The following is a 17,526-nucleotide window of genomic DNA, read 5'->3' as shown; positions in this document are numbered from 1 at the left end:
TTTCTTCTTAAGTTTTATAAAACTGAATTGTTAACAAATCATTTTAAATACAATAATATTTCATGTCTCTTAGAATTTCACTAGCTGATAAAATTCTCTATACAAATTATAAAGGTCAAATTCATTCATAAAATTATCTTCTCTAAGAATACATTTCTACTATTTCTAAATTTTGCAATTCAATAAAGATTACTGTGCATCGAGTCACCCAGAGGAACTTGTCCAATAAAAAGGGCCAAGTAACCACCACTGTAAATTCAAAGTATTCCCTATGCCCAACATGAACCCTGCTCAGGGCGAAGAAAAATACCTTAGCAAAGAAGAAATCCGTTAAAAGAAAATCTGCAATATTCATTTTTAACTTAAAAAAAAAAATCAAGGCAGGACAGTGAGAACCCAGCAGGTGGCAAGAGACACCCTATACCTAGAGCTGTCACCTGACTCCCACATGTGCATGCACACACATGCACACACATGCACACACATGCACACACACATGTACTCATGCAAATAAAATAATTTTAAAACTTTAAATAAATTTACAATGTATTTAAAAATAAAAGAAGAATGAGAGCTGATTTTTTTTTCCTTTGGTTCTCTAGACAGGGCTTCTCTGTGTAACAGTCCTAGCTGTCCTGGAACTCACTTTGTAGAACAGGCTGACCTTGAACTCACAGAGATCCACCTACCTCCCAAATACTGGGATTAGAGATGTGCACCTCCACCACCTGGCTTAAAAGCTGAGTTCTAAACACCAAAGAAATATATCTCACCAAGTGTCATAAAAATATCAAGAGAAAAGGTCTGAGGGAGGCCCAGTACTTGCCTGTCACTGAGGTTCCCGCCATTAATGATCATGGGTGTTGCCATTCAGTAAGACGTCTGCTGCTCAAAGACAAAAGAACCAGTAACTGCTGGACAAATTCACAAAGTGCTGATGCAACCAACATGAGACTGAAGACCTGCAGCCCATAGGGAATTCACTGGCTCCATGTCAAGTATACATACAAATGGCCAGAACTGCGATTTGTGAATTGCTTCTTAACAAAAGAGGAAAGAAACAAAGCATTAAATGTCATTATAAACACCACTATACTCATGTCCACACAAGTTTTTGCAGCTTTATTATATCTTATTCATGCCCTGGTCACATAATTCTTCTAGCAGAATGGCCTGTAAGAGTAATTGATGTTACAAAGGGATGTATATGTGTGCACATATGCGTGCACCCAGTATATATTCAATACTGGCAAGAATTTGTTTAACAGTTAATGAAATAAATGTGAAAATTCTCTTTATATTCATGGTTTCTGATAAGCAGGAAATTGAAAAAGAAAAAAGAAATTGAATGGATTTCTAGAAAAGATAGTATTTTGTGAATGAACACATCTCCATTTAAATCAGATATAAAAGAGATTGGCCCTTCCTTCAAGCCAAACTGACCTACTCAGTGCAGCTCTGGAGACAAGTACTTCCTTTACCTGCCAAAAGACCCATTCTCCTGGAATCCTAGGATGAACCACGAGTGAGATGCTAGTTTAAGATTAAGTCTTAAACTAGATTCTAGTTTAATTAAACTAATTGCAGATTAAGTCTTAAACTAGATTGCAGTTTAACTAAACTAATTCTAGATTAAGAGAAAGTTTTTATTCTGGTGCTTTTTTATGTGATGTAAGGAGAGAATTGAGACAAAAAGATTTTAATACTAAGAATATAGCAACAAATCATTTCCTAAGAGAGCACAGCAGAGTAAAAGCTCAACTCTCATTATCCAGTGATGAATAATGAATGAATGAAACAATGACCCAAAGAGAACCAAGCCAATTGCAGTGTTATCTTTAAAGACTTATTTTTGTTATTTTATGTAATATATACCTTTATAGGGATATGTGCACGTGACTGCAGGTGCCCATATAGGCCAGGGGCTTTGAATACCCTTGGAGTTGGGATAAATGGCTGTGAGCCTCCTGACATGGGTGCTGGGAGCAAAACTCGGGTCCTCTGCAAAAGTAGTACGTGGTCTCAGCTGCTGAGCCATCTCTCTATTATTTCTCAGTATTAGCCATTTCCATTTCACACTGTGCTTGCTTTTATTGCTGTTTTATAGTACATGCATACTGGGCATCACAAAGGCTAAGGTCTTCAGTGGCTTTCTATTTGACTATTCACAACCAAAGCAGTACCCACATGGCTGCATCATTTAGGGTGAGAGGAAAAAATTGGCTTAGTCCACCTTGGTCTGATAGAATAGAATACCTGGGATTGGTAATTTAGGGAGAGAATTTATTTGTGTCACAGTTCTGAAGTGATTAAAGACTCTGTCATGTCAAGTGGTCCTCGTATGTGGTATCTCATGGTACACGGAAGAAAAGCAAGGCAGCTATGCCTGAGAGACAGAGAGAGCAGGAACACATATACCAGCAACAGAGGGCCAACCATGAGCTACAGAGATGACCCAGCAGTGAAGAGCACTGCCTGTTCTTCCAAAGGACCTGGGTTCAATTCCCAACACATGGTGGATCACGAGTGTTTGTAGCCCCTGGCCCACAGGATTCAGTGCCTTCTTCTGACCTCCAAAGACAGTGCACACATATGGTTGCAGGCAAAACATCTATACATGTAAACTAAAACAAATTTTAAAAAGAAACTCTCGGAGGGCCAAACTCACATTTATGAACAATACATTTTACTTATTTTGCATGTAGGTATATATATATATATATATATATATATATATATATATATATATGTGTGTGTGTGTGTGTGTGTGTGTATGTATTTACATGCATGTAGGCACACATGTGTGCAGGAGCACATGCATTTGCATGTTCATGTGGAGACCCAGTCTTCATCAATCATTCTCCGTTTTATTGACTGAGGCAGGGTCTCTGGCAGAACCTGGCACCTTCCCCAGGGATCCCTCGTTCCTGCTGGGACTTTTACAAACACTTGGGGATCCTAATTCTAGTCCTTACACTTGGACAGCAGTGCTGTGTCCATGGAGCCACCTCCAAAGTCCTATAACCAACTGACTGTTGAGGTAACCACTGCTTCCACGACAAGGACATCAGTCCACTCATGAGAACAGAGACATCATAGCCTAACCTCAAGAATTCCACTTCACAGTACTACTGCATTTTGGATTAAAGCTCCAATCTATGAATTTTCACCTAAGGCAAGACATACTCAAACCTAGCAACAAGAAGAAAACAAATTACAAATATTTCTTAAAATGTTTACCAAGGTAAAATAATTAGAAATAAGCATAGAGTAATTACCTCCTCTCAAAACTGAAGTCCTCCAGTTATCCACCATTAACTTCTAAGGCTAGAAATAAGGTAACATGACCACAGTTTGACTTTCCTTACTACTATGTTTAAATCAGAACACAAAAGCCATAGGCAAGAGTCAGCTAAACCAGACTGACTGTGCCTTTCAAGTTGGAAGATGAAACCAAATAGCTTTTTTAAGCTCAGCGTTTGAATCTAAAAGAACAACATGTTAAATGTCTGTAAACAAAATTAAGTTTCAGTGAAGGGCCAGTTCCAGGTTCCACACAGAAATTTCAACAGTTATCAACAGAGAAAAATGGCTGCCTTAGTTAGGGTTTTTTATTGCTGTGAAGAGACACCAGGACCATAGCAAACATTTAATTAGGGTGGCTGGTTTACAGTTTCAGAGGTTCTGTCCATTAGCATCATGATGGGAGCATGGCAGCATGCAGGCAGACAGGTGCTAGAGCTGAGAATGTGACATCTTGCAGGAAACAGGAAGTTGACTAACTGTACACTGAGTGAAGCTTAAGCAAAAGCCCTGAAAGCCCACCCCCACAGTGACACACTTCCTCTAACAAGACCACACCCACTCGAACAAAAAGAGATTATGGGAACAATTGCATTCAAACTACCACAACGGCAAAGGACAAAATTAGAGCTAAAAGGTAAGGGGAAACTATTGCTGTGTCTTCTTAACAATTGACGAAAGTAGGGTTTTGGGTTCCCAGAACATAAGAAACAAGTTCTTATGTAGCCTAGCCTATCCCCAAAGCATGTAGTCAAGGATAGCTTTGAACTCACAATCCTCCTGCCTTAGTCCCCTGAGTTCTGGGGTTACACACATAGACCACCATTCCTACCTAAGCTTTTTATTTTCAAAAGCAAAACCCCATGGAAGTTTGATTGTGGTTTGCTTATTAACCTGAGCAAAAAAAAAAAAAAAAAAAAATTCAATCTTGTATAATTTACCTCAGAAACAGAACAGTTTTTTTCAGTATGATAAAATTTAAATAATCTGAATTGTGATCACAAAATTCTACTTTCTAGAAGATTTTAACAACAACCAGAGGTATTAAAGAACCATGTTTCCTGTATTAAAGCCTTAAAAGAAGTAAAAATCTCACTATGCTACAAGAGATCGAATAGAAAATTGCAGGTCTTGATCCTGGTATAAAATAGGGGAGGCCAAACAATCTTCCAAAAATAATCTGTGTCCATAAACAGCCCTGACAAAGAAAAACAAACAAACAAACAAACAAACAAACAAACAAACAAACAAACATTCTCCAGCAACAATCTGATTCAACCACACCCGCATGAGGACGGCACCCAAGCTGGTGGGGGTGCAAGCGTGTCTCCTCTGCAGAGCTGTAACTGAGAGAAAGCACTACTTCCAAGCAACAGTAAAGCAGGGCACCCTCACCGAACATCCAACCAGCCAAAGCAAGAGGAAAGAAGGGGCAGAGACATGGTGTCCTAGTTAGCTTTAACTCTCAATTTGGCAAAGCCTGGAGTCATCTGAGAGGAGAGCCTATATCGGACTGTCTTGTGGGAATGTCTGCAGGGGATTGGCTGGGTGACTGATAGATGGGGGACATCTCAGCCTACTGTGGGAAGCTCCATCCCTAGGCAGGTGGTCCTGGACTATAGGCAAAGCTGGCTGAACATAAGCAGACACAGAGGCAACAAGCTGGGCTCCTCCTGAATTCTGCTTCAGTTCCTGCTTGAGTCCCTTCCCTGACCTCTTCGGTGATGGGCTGTGACCTGGAAGCCAAACAAATTAATCTTTTCCTTCCATACGCCGCTCTTGCTCAGAGTGTTTTATCACAGCAACAGAAAGGAAGCTACAACACACACGCACACGGACTTCAGGTAAATCACCATACATTATATGTGTGTATGAAATTGAAGACAATGATGTTCTAAAATAGAAAGTGGTGGTGGTGTCATGGGCCTATGAGGATGCTGGACTAAAGTCTTATCTAATTGTGCAAACAGACAAATTGTATACTATGGGAATTATTTGTCAATAAAGATTTTATAAAATGTAAAAAAAAAAAAGACTTCAGGTGAAGAAATTATTAGACAGGGAATACATTAAACTGTAAGGGGTTGATACTGAACAGATTTGGAAACATGCCAAACAATAACATAGACATGAAAAATAAGTGATATTAAAACTAAGTCAACAAAATGGCTTATTACTGAAGTGAATTAACTATACCTTAGAACAGACACCTCCCTGAATGCTATGAAGTGAGTAAGTCATGAATGAGAAACGGAGCAATAGATGAGGCAATGAGAAATACAGATGAGCAAATAAACACACAACTGGAGTGTAAGATGATCCTAAAATAATATTCATAGTATAACAAACGGAAGTTGTCAGAATTACACAAAATGTTAATGTGCAAACGGAGTCAATCTGATGCCTAACAGGATCATGTGTGCTTGTTTTTAATTCCCACTCAGAGACAGCAGATTGAAATGCATGACATACATGTGCCCACACACATGCACCCACACAGAAACTATCTTTGTGGTGAGAATGTCTTTAAAACATCTTGGAAGAACTCAGTTTCCCCAGCAAAGGAGGCAAAACAGGCTTGGGTGCTTAATTCTCCATGGCAATAATAAAATGTAGAGGATGCTGGAATCATATTTTGTGATATGCTACAAGTAATTATCTGTCAAAAAGGAATTTAATACCCAGAGGATCTCTCTTCAAGAAAGAAGGGTAATTAAAATTATTATTATAAACAAACTCTCCCCACACACTCACTCAGTGAAGGAAGAGTAAAGGATATTTGTCAGACAAAAACAATTCCCCAGATAGAAGGCCAGATCCACAAGGAAGGTGAGGAGGTCATGACAATTACACGGAAGTGCAGGATACAACACCAGAAAGAGGGTTTTCAAAGAAGAAAAGCTAATTAAAACATTAACAAGAAATAGATTGGAGTGGGGTTATACACATTGCTCATAGGAATTAGTGGTTTTAATAAGGAAGGTTAGGTCTCATAAAAATAAAAAATAAAAATAAAAATAAAAATAAAAATAAAAATAAAAAAACAGCATAAGTGGCTTAAACAATAGAAACATTTCTCACTGCTCTGGAGGCTAAAGTCCAAGTTGAAGGTGGCATTGGGATGGGTCCATTCCTAACATGTACAACGTTCATGTGTCCCTCAGCACAGCACTCTCATGTGGCTTCTCCTCTCCATGTGCAGAGAGGGAGGGGGATCCCTGTGTCTGGTCTCACCAGATGGCAGTCTACCTTTAAGAGGTTATTTAACGTGAATTATCCCATCACAGGTACAATCTCCAAATACACATACTCTGGGATTTAGGCCTCCCATGTAACCTTTGGGAGGACACAATTCAATTCTACGATAGAGGGCAAAGACAGCAATCACCACAGATGAATAAAGATGAGTATTCATAATAAAATTATCTGGGTCGTCACTAAAAGAATACAGAGATTCCAGCCAGTTACTTAACTTCATTTAGTAAACAGAATACTAAAATTGAAAAGGATGGGGAGAGGGTCAATCTAGCCAAAAAAAAAAAAAAGTTAAGACAGGAAAGATGATGCAGAAAAGGCATCTTCACTCCAAGTACAAAGGACTAAATTCTCCCACTAAAAGCAGATTCAGCTATATCCTGTTAACAAGAGACACATCCAAAACCATAATGACAGACATCTGGCTTCAACCACTGAAAGAAGAATGATATATAAAACCAAGCACAATCTATATGGAACAATATATTGCTTCATTAATATCAAAGGAAAAAGATTTTAAGTCAAAAGTATCAGAGATAAAGTCATCATATATGACAAAAAGGTTTATTTTACCGCAAGTAAATTTTTAAAATTTGAACTTATATATGTAACAGTCCTCAAGAAGGACAACATTAATTATTCCAGATGAAAATGATAAATCCATAATTAAAATCTCAGCAGTTGAATAATTAAGCAGAAAAAAAGTTAATAAAGAATTGACACAATTAGAAACAAAAGAGTATGTGTTATTTCAAAGTGACATGTGCAACCTTTGTTAAAATGGAGCACCTGCTGGAACCCACAACATTAACAAGCATCAAAGAACTGGTATGATACGCAACAATTAGTCTGAGTTGATCGCAAACAGAAATTAGCAATAACAGCAATACATATTCAGAACCTCCAGTCTTAAGGGCTTGTACTAAAACAAATAACAGACAGGGCTAGAATGGTGGCTTGGCAGTTAAGAGCAATGGTGGATCACCCAGAGAACCCAGGTTTGACTCCCAGCACCCACATGGCAGCTCATAATCATCTATAACTCCAGTCTCAAAAAACGTGATGCCCTCTTCTGGCCTCCACAGGCACTGCACACATGGCACAGACACAAACAGGCAAAACTCCCCACATACATAAAATAATCAATTAGTTAATTAAAAAGAGACCATGGAAAATACTTAGAGATGCATGATTTTTTTTTTAGATATTCTGATAAAGAGCTGAATGAGGGGAATCTAAAGTCCTTGAATAAAGCAAGAGCTGAGCTGACCTAAGAGATCAGAATAAGGTGAAATAAGCCTAAAAACCATTTAAGGGAATAAACACATAAAAAGTAAGTTACAAATAAACACATCACAGAGATGGCAAAGCTAAGAGTTCAGATAAATTACATACTTCACTATTTACAAGGAAAAGGGAGAAGGAGAAGCATAGATTAGCAGTAATGGGAGGAAATGATGAGAGGCTCCACGGTCAGCCAGAAACTTACTTTGTGATGTGACAGAACATCTGACTCTACCTTTTGTGACACAGTAACAGTGACAAGTATCTTTTTATAAATGTATAATTAAATTGTAAAATTCCTACCAAAAAAAACCCACAAGAATAAGCTTGAACATGTATCCCCAAATCATAAAAGTGAGTAAATGTACAAGAGACACACATAAATGTAGTTACATTGACATAAAGTCCCAAAGAAACAAAATAAGAAATGAACTATTTCAGGATGAAGCGGTAGCAAATATCAGTTTCAAGAAGATATTCTGCATTTCCCTATAAATAGTGATCCTCCTCCTGAAAAAGAAAAATGCACCTGTTCAATCTGTCTATGTCTATTACATCCATGGCAGCATACAAAGACACTGCTGTGGTTTGGATATGAAGTACTGCCCCCAACATTCATGTGCTAGTGGATCTGATCATTCTGAAAGAGTAGATCTTAAAAGCCATTACCTAATCAATGGATGAGCCCAATGATGCAGTCACATTTTTATGCCCTTACTGGGATACTGAAAACTCTGGAGATGAGAGCTAGGTGAAAGAAGTAGGTCATTGGGATAATGTCCTTGGGAGTGGCATCTTTTTCCTGGCAGTTCTCTCTGCATCTCTTCCTGACTTCCACGAGGCAAACCATTGCCTCTTCTTCCACATGCTTATTACACCTTGAGATTTCACTACCTGTAGGCTAAATGCAATAGACAGTGACCTTAGACTAGAACTCCTGAAACCATGAACAAAATAAACCTTTCTTCTGTTAGGCCATTTTTATTAGGTCTTTGTCCCAACAACAAAAAGTCTTATTAATCCAAACACAGTTCTTTATGATATCAAAGAAAGAGATAAATTGTATTCAACTAAGCAAAAAACAAAACACTTTTCAAGTTTTCAAGTGCAAAGTCAGAAAAAAACACCAGCTTAGAAGGTAACAGTGAACTAAGCTTGACTTAGACAAAGAAAGAAGCACCTGTTCTATCATGGAAGAAAAAAAAAAAAAAACTAGTCCAGAAAATGAGGTGGCGGGGGGGCTGATTGTCTCCCACAGCTGATGCTAGATTCTAAATGCTAAGAGTGGGCATGGGAACCACAGCAGTGATGTACTCCTTGGAGTCCCATTAGATGATTAGAGAGAACTTCCGGTCTGAGCATGAGGTGGCAAAGTCACACGTGTTCTTTTCCTGTCAGTGCCTATTTTGCATCTCTTGTTCTGTTGCCGAAATAACCACATTTTTAAAAAGATAATCAGTATGACACTTTCATACTGGTTATCAAAGATAATTTATGGCTAAATTATAGTTTTATATTATTGACAGAGGGGAAAAAAGATCAATATAAGCACAGGTAAAATATAGGTCCATATGTGCAGACACAGCTCAAAGCTAAGTGCTGAGCATTTAAACCTTACAGATTTATTGTCAAAAAGTCCAGGAGCTGGGACCACAGGTAAGAAAAAAAAAATCTTTAAATGTTAAACATGACTACATAATAAGCAATATTCATTTCATCTCAGAGCAGTTATGTATGCCTCAAAGTGTGTGGACCTTCAGAAGCCAAGCATGAGTAGAGTAAAGTAGATTGAACTTGAGGAACGAAAAACATTCTCACTGCACACTGTCAACTGCTGTATTAAATGTAAACAGCATTTACCGATATAGCTGAACACTAACGGATGGCCTGGGGATTAAGAGTATGTCTTTGTGAACATCTGGGATTATTTCATTTGGATAAAGTGCTCAAAAGAAAGGTCTTGAAATTCTGACTTGGGTCTTCTATCTGAAGAGGAAAAAAACTATAGAGGAAAAGAGAGAGAGAGAGAGAGAGATGCTGATGGGTCACTAGAGTTTGAACTGGGAATAATAAAGTACCTTCAGGTCAATGTCCTTATTCTCCCACAAAACTCCGAAGTTAGGATATTACTCAACATAAATAACCCCAGATGAGTCTAAAAATGGAGCTATAAAAAGATATCCCCTGCCCTACAGTAGCAGGAAAGGAGGGAGGAGGAGGAGGAGGAGGAGGCGGCACAACCTGGGACAGCAGCACCAATGGCAGCACCTTGTCTGTCATGATGACATGTTTGTACTAAATCACAGCGCATCCACAGAAAAACAGTATTCAACACTCAATATTACACATCACTTCGTGATATGGAAAGTGGATACAAAGCAATATATAAAGTTAGAAACTAAAATATTTTCTACATGGATATGAAATACACAACAAAATACTTACAATAATCATCTCTCGGTAGAGTTCTTTTTTTTTTGCTTATCTGGATAGATTTTCTATAACAAACATGTCATTTCTACTAGGAGAAAAACTAATATAGTGTGATAATGAAAAATAAGGAGTCAAAGCCTTAAATGCAAATATCCATGAACTAACAAACACAAGGAAGACACTGTCAACATTGTTTCATCTTTAAGAGGGGGCAAAGTTGACCATATTGTAGAAAATGGGAGAACCTCAAAGAACTGGACAAGGCAAAGAGCAAGTGCCGAGGAGCAGTGGGCGGAGAAAATTCAGGGATGGACTCTTGCTAGAATCAGACACTGAAATTTTAGATGGTATTTAGGTTTGTGTGAGTTTAATCAAAATGGAGCCAGCCGAATGCTTCCCTCCCTTCCTGGATGAAAATGGAAACAAGCTAAAGCGATGGAAAGCATGGATTGAACACACTCAGGCAAACATTTCCCTCTGGAAGGTAATGGATACCATCACCTTTCCGACCCCAGTCCCCTTTGTACCTACATGCTTCCAGGACCACGAGAGAGCAAAGAACTGCCACAGACACCTGCAGCCTATATACAGAACCAAGTATCTGGCACACAAATTGATTCTTAGGTAGTTTCCAGGCAAAACCCTAATTCCCATCCAAACTTCAGGCATTTTTAAATCCTTATTAATGTTCTTTCTCTAAAATCTCCTAAATGTTGTTTTTTTTTTTCTTTAAGAAAGTAGGACAAGGTGAGAGTGTCTCCCTTCGGGAGGTAACCACTACAATGCAAAATAATGTCTGCCTCTTCAGCACCAACCTCCCCAAAGTGAATTCCTCCCAGTGCTCTAGGGTACAGACTGAGCTCATCCGGTCAAATAAAAAAGTTAACCACAAAGTTTTGGTCAAGAATCCCCAAACAGTATGTAAAACATGATAAAATGATAAGAAGAGTTTCAACTAGAAATTATCTAAGAATCCATCAACATATAGGTCAAGTGATTGATACAGGATCTGGCTGGGTGCCTTCTTAATCTCAGTTGGACCTAGAAGGGCATAATTTCTTTTGCATTGTCTATCAAAGGAAATGCTGAAAACAATAATGTTATTATTTAATTTCAATAGGTGACCAGTAGTTACCCTCTTAATGGCAAATACACACATTTCCCCACAAAACCTTTCTTAAAATCCTTCCTAAGTGTTCCCTACATTCACAGTATGATGGACTTCCCAGTGTACTAGAGTTTCATTCTTTAGCTTCCTAAACCTTCTGTCATACAAACAGAAATGCACACAGATTACACTTGCCAACTTTGTCTATATCTAGCAGTACAGAGACAAAAGGCATTTTATCCTGTGTGCCAAGCTCAAAGACAGAAGCAGCTTGCTGACAACTTGAGAAACCATTTTTTACAATCATGGCATGTCGCCTTAAGCCAACTAAACACTATAGCATGCTGGGCTGCCCACACTGCAAATTATGTGGAATGTTCTCCAAGTTTTGTGGTTACAAAAGTACTGATTTTGTGTATCATCCAGTTTAAATCAAAGACACATCTAACCTTAGACTGAAATTTCCCAAGCAACTTAAACTATAACTGACCAAAATCCCATCAGTTTCAAAAGGCTATGAACTTTTCCTAGTCAAACATTTCAAATGTGCCTTTTTTTTTTAAGCTAAAGAGACATAATGTAAATTTTGTGGAGCTTTTTGATGTATTGCAAGAGAACACTAAGAACTCCCACTAATTTTGGTTGTCAAAAGCAGAGGAAGGGGAGATTATGCTGAATGCCACTTGTAACAATGTAAAGAGCATTTATAGCAAAAGCAAATGCAAACACATTTCCCAAATACCTAGTAAATTAAAGCTAAAATAAAAACCCTCTAATGGGTTGATTCCACCTCTAATGTTCATGCACATGCTGAAATTCCAAATCGTCAGTTGTGGAAAGTGCCTGAGAAATATCCCAAAGGGGAAGATCTTGTTACCCTTAATAGTGACTGCAACACTGTACTGTGGGTACAATTTGCCCAACCATCAGTGGGCCACTCTCAAATCAAACAGCAGTGACCATCAACATTTAAGGTGTTTTCACAAAGGGGAACACAGACCTTCCCTCAAGCTTGCCTCTGAGATCAGCTTCCTAAGTTGTCAACCTGTGAGAATCACCAGAGGCCATTTCTCATGCTGAAAAAAACTAAACACCATCTTGACAAACTAAGTTTTATCTAGAGATTCACCCACCTACTAATGGCAGATTTTTGAAGCTGAGAAATGCCTAATTCGATCACCCAGTGGTGGGATCACTTTCATAGATAAGTGTGTGTTTAAGGCCATTGGTATATGGCACGCTGGTCCAAGCTTTGTAAGAGTTCAAATATGTGCTAGATCTAAACAGTGTTCTTTGACTAAAATGTCCAAAGATTAAACCCTAAGAAAAACTACTTTTAGTTTCTAATCATTTAGATCTGCTGTTCTTAGTGAATACGTATCATTGTGTCTCTAGTTTTCCTGTGACGGGGTGACAGAGAGAGAGATGACAGAGAGGTACATATGTGTGATATCATAACACCTACATAAATCCATATGAATACAGTGTGTACAGAGAAAGGGTCTCAAAAGGAGTCCTCCTAAAATATATGTCCTAAGTCAAATACACCTATCCAAACCTCAGAGCAGTTACACTAGTCAGTACAACTCTAGGAACTCAGTCACAACCATCTTTACAACACTAATTCTTACCATTCTGCCTGGAGTCCAACCAGTTTAAGGGACGATTGTGACCAGAGTTAGAGTTTTTAGTATGTGACTTCTGAGCAAATTTTCCCCCAAGAATGTTGACTGAAAATTACCAGAAAATGTTTAGAATATTGTTTTAAGTTTCGGTTCTGGTATACAAAACAGCAAAGTGACAAAATTATATTTCAAGAAAAAAAAATCAATGTTCCAATTTTACAAGTATTGGTGGCTATTTCTGTTATTTTAAAACTTCCCATGCTACAGATAAGGCATTCCCTCCACTACTGTGACTATTTGAGAAGCGCATATCTTTCCGCCACAAAGCTGTGTATGAAACACACGCATATGAACTTCCTTTAAACACTTCAGGATACTTCATTTAAGGGCTAGCGTTTTACTTTTATTGTTCAAAGTGAACTAGGGGATGCAATCAATGTGTCACTAGAACGTGGGCTATGTGGTACCATGTCACAGCACACAACTCTGTCAGCACTTGGATGCCCACCTGACATCAGATCACCACGCTAACTGGAGAACACAGAACACGGGAGGGTAGGGAGGCCAGAAAGGTGAGCATGTGGGGCTTCCTTCACTTATGGGACACGTGGAGAACGACCGTGCGTGTAGTAAATGAACTTTCTATTAGGTTTTATCAAATGATTACTTACCTCCTCCATGGGTAAAACTGTCTGAAGTAAAGTCATATTATGCAATAAACCAGGTTTTGTAGACCATTCTTAGAAATATTACTTCTAAAATCCTTAAGAAGTTGGAACATTCTTAATCAAAGACAAGATGAACAGCAATCTCGTCGATAAACAAAGAAAATCCTGTTTTAAAAAGATACCGCTAAACCTCACCCCTACCTCACCGGGGAAAAGTGCATCCTAACGCTGATGCCGTATTTCCTAAGTATTACAGACTGTCTACTAAATGATCACTTTGAAAACTGGGGCCAGCCCAGGGGAAGATTTCTCATAAAGCTATGTTGCTGAGCTTTTTTAAACACCCCAGCGAGCATGCTAGAATGGAGAGCCCAGGGCGGGAAAGTTCCCGAGGGTCCCAGCCCTCCGCTAGGCTGTGCTCGGCTGGTCCCAGGCTGGAGCGCCCGGGATCCAGGAGGCCCCGAGCAGCGCAGAGCGTCGGGCCACCCCGGAAAGCCGCGGCCCCGCCGGGAGCCTCTCCCGGGCGCTGGCTGCCGAGTCAGCCCGGTGCAGCCGCGGGAACCCTGGAGAGCCGCGCTCCGCGCCACCAGTCAGCCCGCCCGCCCGCCCGCTCGCCCGCCCGGGATGAGCTCGCACCTCGCACAAAAGGCGCCGCGGCGGGAGCGCAGGGAGATGCCGGCCGCTGCCTCCTGGAACTTTGCGGACATCGCCCCGCAGATCCGCAGCTCCGAGCCCCTGGCGCAGGAGGAGGCCGAGGCGGCGGCGGAGAGTCGGGGCATCGCCCGGCAGTGCCTCCGCCTTGCCGGCTGCCGACGGCTCCCGCCCCCGGGTACCCAGCGCTGGCTCTTAAAGGCGCCGGCTGTCGGTTAGGCCGCGAGGTAAAGAAGAGGAGAGGAGTGGGGAGGAGGCAAGGAAAGGGGGAGGGGGCAGCCCAGACAGGATCCTAGGCGGCCACAGCAGTCAAAACTCAGACTCCTCCCTCTCCAGGATCCCAAGTCACCTCACCCTACGCTCCTGAGCAATGGCACTCTAAGGGAATAAGTGCTCAGAGCCTACACCGAGGACTCCTTGCTGCTGCTGGCCCGCCCAGGGAACCTCACTTTTGCTTGGACTGACCACACCCTGTTAAGTTCTTGACCAAACACTCCATCTCTGAACCACACTAATCACTGCGCTAAAAAAATCACTGCCCCGTGGGACTGTTTTCCTCAACTGAGTGTACAACCTTCTTGCTGCTTCCTCCTCATTTCCAACGTTGTGATGAGGGTCGCACCCTGGAGCACTTCAAACTGAAGGCCAGCTTGGACCTTTATCTGGACCTCTGAAGGAGTCTTGACATCTAGTGGCTAATATGCCTTGAGTTGACCCATACTCTGTTCTTTCCAATAGCCACTTGCCAGGTGGCCTCAAAATAGATTGCCAGAAGCACCAGCTTTCATGATCATCAAACTGGACTCAGGAAGACCCTAAAGGAAAGATTTTCTCTTCAAATTTCAGTAATGTTGCTTCCAAGTGATAGATGATACTGTTTTCCTAACCATCATCAACATTTGTGGCATACAGTGGAGGGCCCAGGAAGCTCAGAGCATGGGCAGTTGCCCTGATCCCACAGCCGACCAGCATGAAAAGACCATTCATTGAAAGCTGCTCTTCTTGGTTCCAACCCTTGCTTCTCAGACCTGTGGGGCCACTCTGAGGTGGAAAGGAACAATGAGGCAATTAGGGGTTATGATCCAGCTTGGGCTCCAAAGCATCAGTCCCAGTGAAGGACTCCGAGGATGTGAGTGACATTTCCTAATCCAAAGGAGCTTGCACCCTATAGCCCTGACCTCAATCAACTCAGTTCTTCCCTTTGGGACACTGTAGAGTGCAGGGACTGTAGGCAAGAGGTAGAAGTGATTTTTGTTACCAGATGGAGAGCAACTAAGCCCCCGGTTTGGTAAAAAGCAGTTAAGGAGGTTAGCATACAGCAAGAGTAAAGAGAATACCGTCATAAAATAGTCAAGCTAGTCAGATCTAAAAACCAAGACCTAACTCACAGTGATGTAAGAAGACCTGTAGTGCAGAGTGTGGAATTTATTGGCTCACATATTTATAAAAACTTTTCAAATTTTCTTTTTAAAAATTTTTCCTGCAGCTGTCTAAAGGGTGACTTAAGACTCAGTTTCTCTTCACATCTTGCCTGTGTTTTCATTATACCGACTCTGTTTTCCCTAAGCCGGAGCAAGAACTGTAGCTCCAAATGTACCTCCACCCTCCTTCACAGCCGATGCAAGTGAGCAAGCCAAGGACCACTGGACCACTGGGATCCTGTGCATACCTCTGAACGAGCGTGTGGAACCACAAGATGGAATGGACCCTGCCAGGCTAGGGTCCTTTGCCTGTGTCTGGAAAAACCAAAACAAACAAAAACATGTCAAGGGAACTAGCTGTAGTATACCAGTTTCCATATACACCCAAACTACAGGGACTGAGTTGAGGATGCTCCCTAAAATTAAAGTGTTGCTGGTCAAAAGGTAAGTATATTGACTAGATGAACAACATAGATGCCCACTACAGCCCTCTCCAGCACCTACAGATACCGCCACAGGTACTGATTGCCCCCTGTGTCCTTTACCAATAGTCTTAAGATTGGAAGAACAGGAATATTTATGGTCCTGGAGTCACAAGTTGCTGAACTAGTTAGCCATGTCCTCAGTAGCCACTGGAAACATCCTCAGAGATGGGGAACAAACTGTGAACAAACATTATCTGAAGCATTTTATTTTGTTATTTTCCCTTAACCTATGCTACCTTTGCACATCTCAACCTATGTTCATTGTTGGGTCTTGTATTTTTATGTCATCAATTTTACTAAATAGCAGTCTATAGAAATTTGTGTGTGTGTGTGAGTGTGTAGTCATTAACTGGAATAAAGTCCATAAATGTTCACATTTTCAGTGTCCCAAAGACATAGGCCCCAACTTCATTTTTATACTATAATAACTATTCTATTTTTTCAGGGATAGAATGGAGGAGTTGATGTTTTCATACCCAAAATGCCAGCTTCTAGGCTGGGGAGATGGCTCAGTGGATTAAAGTGATTGCCACCCAAGCCTGATGACCTGAGTTTGATCTCCAGGACTGATGGTAAAACCAACTTCCAAAAAAAATTGTTCTCTGACCACCAAACATGCCACAGCATGAATGAAGCCACACTCATGTGCATGTAGAATGCAATAAAATTAAAATGTCAGCTTCTGCTTGTTTCTTCCCACACGTGAAACTTCCTAATCTTCACTGAGCTAAACCATTCCATTTTCTATTTTTCTTTCCATTTGAAAATATTATAGAATCCCTTACATGTCAAATCTATAAACCTAGAAGAGACTTTAGCGTAACCTAAAACTTCCCTTTTCCTTTAAGAAATAAAGAAAATCTCAACAGCTGGCTTGTTCAGGGCCACACGGCTGATCTCAGTGTCTGTTGTGTACCTCCTTCTAAATGTGCAGAAGCCCGAATGTAGAATGTGATCACAATCCTCAGGAAATTAAATTTAGCTGAGGAGACATGACCCTCCAAGGCATAAACCAATTACCGGGCATCACAATGTATCATATAATTTGGTGTAAAAGCAAATGATGAGGGGAGATGGTTCCATCAGCAAAGCACTTGGCGTGCATGCATGAATTCAGACCATCAGCACCCACATAAAAGCCAGGCATGGCAGGATGTGCCTAGATGCAGTCAGAAGTTTTCCTGTGTCCTGCCTGTCCCGAGATCAGGACAAATATCTCTCACCTGCAAGTCCTGCAGCCACTGGGACCCAAGTGAACACACAGAGGCTTATATTATTTACGAACTGTATGGC

At 40.6% G+C, this 17,526-nt stretch overlaps 1 protein-coding gene across 1 annotated transcript in view; it reads right to left on the bottom strand.

The window, feature by feature from the left end:
* Window positions 1-14,752, bottom strand: part of Gpr63 (G protein-coupled receptor 63) — a 53,272-nt gene extending 38,520 nt beyond the window's left edge. Inside the window, exon 1 of the mRNA XM_036179827.1 lies at window positions 14,313-14,752. The gene's annotated coding sequence lies outside the window, so the exon portion shown is untranslated. The remainder of the gene's footprint in view (window positions 1-14,312) is intronic.
* Between the last annotated feature and the right edge of the window lie 2,774 nt (window positions 14,753-17,526).

The sequence above is a fragment of the Onychomys torridus genome, chromosome 2, assembly GCF_903995425.1.
Source record: "Onychomys torridus chromosome 2, mOncTor1.1, whole genome shotgun sequence".
NCBI lineage: Eukaryota > Metazoa > Chordata > Mammalia > Rodentia > Cricetidae > Onychomys > Onychomys torridus.
The sequence above is the reverse complement of the archived record's forward strand: the minus strand, read 5'-3'. Positions and strand labels throughout refer to the sequence as shown.